The 8,748-nt window shown below is 40.6% G+C and overlaps 2 protein-coding genes across 2 annotated transcripts in view; one reads left to right on the top strand and one right to left on the bottom strand.

Moving 5' to 3' along the window:
- Positions 1-6,414, bottom strand: part of LOC138963954 (small lysine-rich protein 1-like) — a 24,710-nt gene extending 18,296 nt beyond the window's left edge. The window contains exon 1 of the mRNA XM_070335811.1: positions 6,224-6,414. The gene's annotated coding sequence lies outside the window, so the exon portion shown is untranslated. The remainder of the gene's footprint in view (positions 1-6,223) is intronic.
- A 1,910-nt stretch (positions 6,415-8,324) lies between these two features.
- LOC138963953 (uncharacterized) overlaps positions 8,325-8,748 on the top strand; it is a 28,830-nt gene continuing 28,406 nt past the window's right edge. Inside the window, exon 1 of the mRNA XM_070335810.1 lies at positions 8,325-8,386. The gene's annotated coding sequence lies outside the window, so the exon portion shown is untranslated. The remainder of the gene's footprint in view (positions 8,387-8,748) is intronic.

Below are 8,748 nucleotides of genomic sequence, written 5' to 3'. Positions count from 1 at the left end.
GGGTAGTAGTTGCGCTAAGAAGGATAGCACGCTTTTCTGTACCTCTCTTTGTTTTAACTTTCTGAGCGTGTTTTTAATCGAAACATATCATATCTATATGTTTTTGGAATCAGGAACCGACAAGGAATAATATGAAAGTGTTTTTAAATTGATTTCGACAATTTAATTTTGATAGTAATTTTTATATATTTAATTTTCAGAGCTTGTTTTTAATCCAAATATAACATATTTATATGTTTTTGGAATCAGAAAATGATGGAGAATAAGATGAACGTAAATTTGGATCGTTTCATAAATTTTTTTTTTTTTTACAATTTTGCGATTTTTAATGAGCAAAGTCATTAATTAATTTTTAAGCCACCAAGCTGAAATGCAATACCGAAGTCCGGGCTTCGTCGAAGATTACTTGACCAAAATTTCAACCAATTTGGTTGAAAAATGAGAGCGTGACAGTGCCGCCTCAACTTTCACGAAAAGCCGGATATGACGTCATCAAAGACATTTATCAAAAAAATGAAAAAAACGTTCGGGGATATCAATCCCAGGAACTCTCATGTAAAATTTCATAAAGATCGGTCCAGTAGTTTGGTCTGAATCGCTCTACACACACACACAGACAGACACACACACACACACACACACACACACACACACATACACCACGACCCTCGTCTCGATTCCCCCCCTCTACGTTAAAATATTTAGTCAAAACTTGACTAAATATAAAAAGTAAGGATTCGGTTCATTGCTTTGTTGGTGTCGTATCGCTTTAAAGCCGCTCCCTGGTTGCCGAGAGCTGCAGTGTTTAGCCAAGCCTTCGTCCACACCTCCCCACCTAGGTGTGTGTGCACAGGGTAAACACACCAATCACATTATGATATTCAAATGTTTCAAACTTCCCACCCGCGGCGCTTGAATTCCCATCGATTTTGTTCCGTATGGGTCGATGATGGAAGTCAGAAATGCATGGAAGAAGTGTTTGATCTCACTAAGTTCTATTGTTGTAGCCTGGCTGTTGTTCGGGATGATAATATCACTGTGGAGGAAAATTTTATTTGTGAAAATAAGTGAATCAGCACCCGCTTTCTGTCAACTTTTCCGTGTGTGTTATTTTCTCCATAGAATTTTTTTTTTGTGTGTGTGTGTGGGTTAAAGACGCTTTCCTTGTGGAAACGATCATATAAACCATCACATGTCTCAGTGTTGGGATAAAAGAGTCCTTCAAACTGAACACATAACAAAATCCAACGGACTGATCACTGTACAGAATGTTTTGGGGGGAATGAATCAAACAAGTCGCGTAAGGCGAAATTACTACATTTAGTCAAGCTGTGGAACTCACAGAATGAAACTGAAGGTAGTCCGCCGCTAGTGCAAAAGGCAGTGAAAGAGACGAGCCTGTTTGGCGCGGTAGCGGTTGCGCTGTGCTTCATAGCACGCTTTACTGTACCTCTCTTCGTTTTAACTTTCTGAGCGTGTTTTTAATCCAAACGTATCATATGTATATGTTTTTGGAATCAGGAACCGAAAAGGAATAAGATGAAATAGTTTTTTAAACGATTTCGGAAAATTAATTTTGATCATAATTTTTATATTTTTAATTTTCAGAGCTTGTTTTTAATCCAAATATAACATATTTATATGTTTTTGGAATCAGAAAATGATGAAGAATAAGATGAACGTAAATTTGGATCGTTTTAGATTTTTTTTTATTTTTTTTTTTTTACAATTTTCAGATTTTGAATGACCAAAGTCATTAATTAATTTTTAAGCCACCAAACCGAAATGCAATACCAAAGTGCGGCCTTCGTCGAAGATTGCTTGGCCAAAATTTCAATCAATTTGATTGAAAAAGGAGGGTGTGACAGTGCCGCCTCAACTTGACTTTTACAAAAAGCCGGATATGACGTCATCAAAGGTATTTATCGAAAAAATAAAAAAATAAACGTCCGGGGATATCATTCCCAGGAACTCTCATGTCAAATTTCATAAAGATCGGTCCAGTAGTTTGGTCTGAATCGCTCTACACACACACGTACACGCACAGACAGACAGACAGACAGACACACACACACACACACACACACACACACACACACACACACACACACACACACACACACATACACCACGACCCTCGTCTCGATTCCCCCTCTATGTTAAAACATTTAGTCAAAACTTGACTAAATGTAAAAACAAGAACGGTAGGTAATGGGAACGCTTATTATTGCCAAAACAAAACGTTACATTTACTGGTACGTCCACCCACAGGTCTTTGAAGTACACAGACAGAAACATTCTAAAGAAACAGATAATGAAATTATCTCACGATCGTGTGTCTCGCTTGCAAAATGCCGGCGAGGTAATCTTCTTCTTCTTCTTCTTCTTCGTTCATGGGCTTAGATTCCCACGTACACTCGTGTTTTTGCACGAGTGGAATTTTACGTGTATGACCGTTTTTACCCCGCCATTTAGGCAGCCATACGCCGCTTTCGGAGGAACCCCCGGGGAGGTAATGATCAATGACGAAATCATTTTGTTTTGGGGGTAATGAACCTCGTTGCTGACCCCAGGGTCAACACGACAAATCAATTCAGTAAGAAATATCCACTCTGCACAGAGCGCAGCCAGGCTGTTGGTTTTGGGTATGCGTTCAAATAGGAAGGAGGATCTCATTCGGTGTAAAAATCTGGACAGGTTTGTGATGGTTGAAATATGTGACCCTCCACCACGGAATGAGTCGCATGTCACCTTTGCATGATTTTCATATTTTTTACATTTTCCTGAAGAGTTTTTTATGCTCTATCCAGTGGTGAAAACCGTTTTAGAAAAGAGCGAAAACTGTTTGAATTATAAGCCTGTGACTAAGGTGACCCTCACACTGTTACCAGACACTCCCCGGACTTACATTAAGCCTTGCGCAGAACCGCGCGAGGTGACATGTGACTCATTTCGTGGTGGAGGGTCACATATGGTCGTTCTCGCAAGGAGGTATGTTTAAAGATCTGTGGTAAAATATTACTTGTCTGTGTAAATGAAAATTGATAGCTTATATAGTTTCTTCTTACATCGTATTATGAGGCCTAATTGACACGGTCACTTTTACAAGTTTATTTTGCATACATTTGTTTCCATCTCAGCTTAGTTTTTCACTCGCGCCTCTGCGAAGCAAACAGAATATCCCAGAATGTGTGAGTTAGAGCTGCTTGAGGATGTAAGTTTGAAGTCTGAAAATCTCTGACCTTCTATTGTTACTACGGCCTACGGATCAACCCTTATTCTTAAAATTATGCATAAAGTGACCTATTTTATTTTCACTTTCTGTTCACAGGGATAGACTCCGGTATTAAGGTGCATAAACTTGGTCACACTGATTTGAATAATACCACCCAAACAACGATGACGCTGACGCTGACAACGACGCAGACGACCACAATAACAATATTCCCCCAGAACAGTCAATGCAACTATCAACTATATTGGATGCACGAAACAACTTCGTAGGTCTACTCTAACTGACTGTGTCGAACCACTCTTCCCATAAACATTTTCCCCTACGCTAGGCCCATTGATACCAACCTCATTAACACACTCTGTGAGAACATATACACTGACTGACAATAATCTTCCAGCGTTGTCCTGAGATGTTGTAATGGAACCTAGCCAACAAAGCCGAGAGATGTGAACAAAAACGTTAATGGCTTTTTACATTTAGTCAAGTTTTGACTAAATGTTTTAACATTGAGGGGGAATCGAGACGAGGGTCGTGGTGTATGTATGTGTGTGTGTGTGTGTGTGTGTGTGTGTGTGCGTGTGTGTGTGTGTGTGTGTGTGTGTGTGTGTGTGTGTGTGGTGTGTGTGTGTGTGTGTGTGTGTGTGTGCCGGTGTGCGTGTGTGTGTGTATATAGCGATTGAGAATAAACTACTGGACCGATCTTTATGAAATTTGACATGAGAGTTCCTCGGTATGATATCCCCGGACTTTTTTTCTTTTTTTCGATAAATGTCTTTGATGACGTCATATCCGGCTTTTTGTAAAAGTTGAGGCGGCACTGTCACACCCTCATTTTTCAATCAAATTGATTGAAATTTTGGCCAAGGAATCTTCGACAAAGGCCTGACTTCGGTATTGCATTTCAGTTTGGTGGCTTAAAAATTAATTAATGACTTTGGTCATTAAAAATCTGAAAATTGTAATTAAAATTATTTTTTTATAAAACGATCCAAATTTACGTTCATCTTATTCTTCATCATTTTCTGATTCCAAAAACATATAAATATGTTATATTCGGATTAAAAACAAGGTCTGAAAATTAAAAATATAAAAACTATTATCAAAATCAAATTTCCGAAATCGATTTAAAAACAATTTCATCTTATTCCTTGTCGGTTCCTGATTCCAAAAACATATTGATATCATATGTTTGGATTAAAAACACGCTAATAAAGTTAAAACGAAGAGAGGTACAGAAAAGCGGCGAAACCACTACCGCGCTGAACAGGCTCGTCAGTTTCACTCCGTTTTGCACAAGCGGCGGACTACGGTCATTGTGAAAAAATGCAGTGCGTTCAGTTTCATTCTGTGAGTTCCACAGCTTGACTAAATGTAGTAATTTCGCCTTACGCGACTTGTTCTTTCTGTGTTTGGTTGGCTCTTTACTTGGTTCGATCCGCCTCTGTGTTAGTCAGGGCCTTCACGAGAATGTCTTTCAGTGGCCGAAGAAACAATATCGTCTGAGATTATCATCGCATGCTCAAATACACCGAAAAGACCGATTTCACGAACTTATAAAGGAAAGAATTCGAACTTAGGAAAAAAGGAACAAACACACACACAAAAGCGCACGAGTGAACTCAAACTCCACATTACGAGATCGGATTTATTCTGATGCTTGTCTTTCTATTAACATTTTCTCTTCGTTGTCAAGCCCCTCCCCCCCTCCCCTCCCCCTCATCTGCCTCTCTCTCTCTCTCTCTCTGTTTCTTTCTTTCGTTCTGGTCTATTCTAAGATTGGACAACGAATCGGGGGGGGGGTGAGGTGAGGAGGGGCTTGTACGCACGCGCTCACGCGCACACACACACACACACACACACACACACACGCACACACAAGGGGGGGGGGGGAGAGGGGGAACTCAAGTAATGGTTGTCCCTTCACTCTCCGCTGCTGAATGCGGACTGTGCAAGTAGTAGGCCTTGTTTCTTTTCGGTCTGTTTGGTCTCATGCCCATGCACTTGTTTGAATAGCTCACAACAAGTGAAACACTTGTGCGATAATCACTGCATTGCCTGACACAAAATACACTGTAGCCTACACATAAAGTAAGACCGAGCATACTCGCCACTTTAAAAAGTGCACATCTTGTAATTGTTTTTGAAGCTATGATAAGGTACCAATAGGAAAATGTCTGGTGAAAAGTCTGATTCAATTCAAATGTAGACTGCAAAATGTCATTCTAAAATTAAAAATAAAACAGATGACAACACACTACGGGACTTTTTGAAACAAACAAACAAACAACAACAAAACACACACACACACACACACACACACACACACACACACACACACACACACACACACACACACACACACAATGACACACACACACGCGGCGCGCATTGCACGCACACTGGCAATAACAAACAAACAATCACACACACAAACAGCACTCAAACAAACAAACAATGCATCCGTTGAAGAATGTGTTGGTGCACGTATTGCCGGATAGGTATTTAATCATTCTAATGGTTCAGTATATGCATGGTGTTTTTTGAAAAAAATAAGATCATATTGGCGCTTAGTTGCTTCAGTCCCTCACTCGTCCCCTTTACTCCAGTCAGAGATAAATTATTGCTTCCCTACGTTTAAGCAGCTGTACAGATTCAGCACTTATACCGGCTTCAACATAACAGAAACGAACAGTGTTCTCACACTTCTTGACTTCTGATTTTGTTTCAAAAGATTGTGCTCTGCAGAAAAGAACGGCGCTGACTAAAGCGACCTATGCACCTATACTGACTAATTAAGCCTAGGCCCTACTTGTGAAGTCTGCAAACCAGAAAACCTGGAGTGAAGATCCTGCAATGGCTTAAGCCGAGCCGGTTCATTTTTCCAAAGTTCGCCACGTCCAGCAATAATAATTAATCTCTGCCTTTGATGACTGTGAAACAGAAAGTAAATTAACTTCACAGTCACACAAACAAACTTTTCACACTTACCATCACAAAGATCGAGTCACACGTACAAACACCTTCGGGTGTCAGTCACAAGTATCCGCTTGCACAGTATAGAAGTCAGGCGAAGTTGGCAAGAAGAATACGGAAGAAGTGAACAGGTACTAACATACATACACATACAGGGACCTTTACACTGTTGACACTTCTTTCGCCACACGCGGCGGGCGGGCGTCGCACGCAACCATAGCGACAATCACATGACTGGGCTAGTCTCGGCACAGTTGACACTCCACCGGCTGACGGACGTCAGTTTGACGAGGGCTTTAGGCGCCTTATCGGAACATGTGTATCGATTGTGATCGAACAGTGGGCGAATTCCGTCTGGAAATCGCCCGGCTTTTTAGTGCTGAGCGCCGCTCTATGAGAAAGTCGTGTCCGTCTGGCGGCGGTAAGGCGGTAATTCATCTTGTGCTAATCGGGTGATTAGTAATATGCGTTTACTATGTCTTCGGGGAACCGTCGCGAGTTGGAACCACAGGCACAGAATTCAGAGTTGAATATACTTACATTCTTCGAATCTGTCGTCCATATCCGGCTGTGGTATACTATTAAAGACAAACAAACAAACAAACAAACAAACAAACAAATCACACTGATGCAAAAACAGAAAGTACTCAGTGAGTTCCAGCCATCCTAGAAACTTCTTCTTCTTCTTCTTCGTTCATGGGCTTAGACTCCCACGTACACTCGTGTTTTTGCACGAGTGGAATTTTACGTGTATGACCGTTTTTACCCCGCCATTTAGGCAGCCATACGCCGCTTTCGGAGGAATCCTAGAAACAGGATCATGATGGTCAAAGACTTGACAAACATCATTTCTTGTGTTTTCTTTTTGTCTGTTCTTTCTTGTCGTTGTTTGATTTGTTTTAATACTGACTTTGTGTGTGTGTGTGTGTGTGTGTGTGTGTGTGTGTGTGTGTGTGTGTGTGTGTGTGTGTGTGTGTGTGTGGATCAAATGACTGAAGAACGTCAAATGATCATACTATTAGTAAGGCATGGTTTGAAACTAACCACCAGATGTTTCGGCTACTGAGATTCAAAGTGGTGCACCATGGCTGTTAGGGGAAAAAATGTTTCGATATTGGAGGAAATACTGAAATTGATTGGCCGTACGTATTACGTACAGACCGCCAAGAAAGGTTACAGCTCGTAGGCAAGGTTTTGACATTAAGGCGTTCAACAATTGACATTAGGAGCCGGTATGTTTTTCTGTGTGTGAAAAACAACATACAAACCGAGGAGCAACCCTGAATAGTCTCATTGTCACAGTTTTTACTGTGACCCTTAATTATTGATTAACTACTGAAATAATTTAGCTGTAAGCGGCGGTATCAGTTGACTCCCAGTCCATAGGCTAGTTTTTCTTGTGTTCAAATCGCGAGTTGTTTTTACTGACAACATTCTTTGTGTGTGTGTGTGTGTGTGTGTGTGTGTGTGTGTGTGTGTGTGTATGTGTGTGTGTGTGCCGGTGTGTGTGTGTGTGTGTTGGGGGGGGAGGGGCAGCGGATAAATTATTGCTCTTACATCTTGTCTACCCGGCAGTTCTGCCGAGTCAGTGTAAATATCTAAAAGCCACCGGCTTGATTGACTCAGTGATGATGAGATCGATCTAATAAAAGTTGACTGTGATACAATAATAACCACGAAGGATTAGGCCGCCCCCGCAAAACAACAACAACAACGACAACAACAACATAATAATAATAATAATAATAATAATAATAATAATAATAATAATAATAATAATAATAATAATAATAATAATAATAATAATAATAATAATAATAATAATAATAGTACTATTTCTCAGTGCACAATTACATGGGAAAACTGATTTTTTGAATAATTATGTGGAACGCAGTATTAAATGCAATAATCACTTTTTAGGTGCATGGTGGAACAATATCCATTGGCCGGCGGACCAGCCTAGTGTTGTCGATGTTACCGGGCCAGAGGTCCGCCACCCCACCCCCACTCCCTGCAACGTCTCATCGTCTGGTTTATCACGCAGCAATCGTCCATCCAGCAGCGATTCTAACTTCGCAGAATCTCTAAACCGCAGCCATCCCAATACAGCGAAAAACGAAAATAGGATCGTACATTTACAGACGTCATTTCCGCCCTGCAAGTGGGGGACATATCAAGGTACGAAGCATGTAAACACTGATAAATCGCATTAAATATGAAATATTGCGGAAATATTTTCACATACTGCGTTGTAAGTAAGTCCCATTGTTTCATTTTCGTTCGAAAAAGGTTATAACGTTGCTTGCATCGAGTCAGAATTGAAAAAAGCAGGCTGTTTCACTGTCATCGCTTCCCCGTTCGTTTGTGCTGGCCACCATTGTTTTGTGACAGAACAGTTAATGCGTTTGTTGTATCGAAAGAAGTTTTGTTAGCTAGGTAGCATTTTTTAACCTGCCTTTTAACTTTCCAACCACTGTTTACGAACAGGTTGCTTCGCATAATCAGAAAATAAGGCTGTATTTTGTTTTGTTGTTGTATTC

Source organism: Littorina saxatilis, linkage group LG4 (genome assembly GCF_037325665.1).
Source record: "Littorina saxatilis isolate snail1 linkage group LG4, US_GU_Lsax_2.0, whole genome shotgun sequence".
Classification (NCBI taxonomy): Eukaryota; Metazoa; Mollusca; class Gastropoda; order Littorinimorpha; family Littorinidae; genus Littorina; species Littorina saxatilis.
The sequence above is the reverse complement of the archived record's forward strand: the minus strand, read 5'-3'. Positions and strand labels throughout refer to the sequence as shown.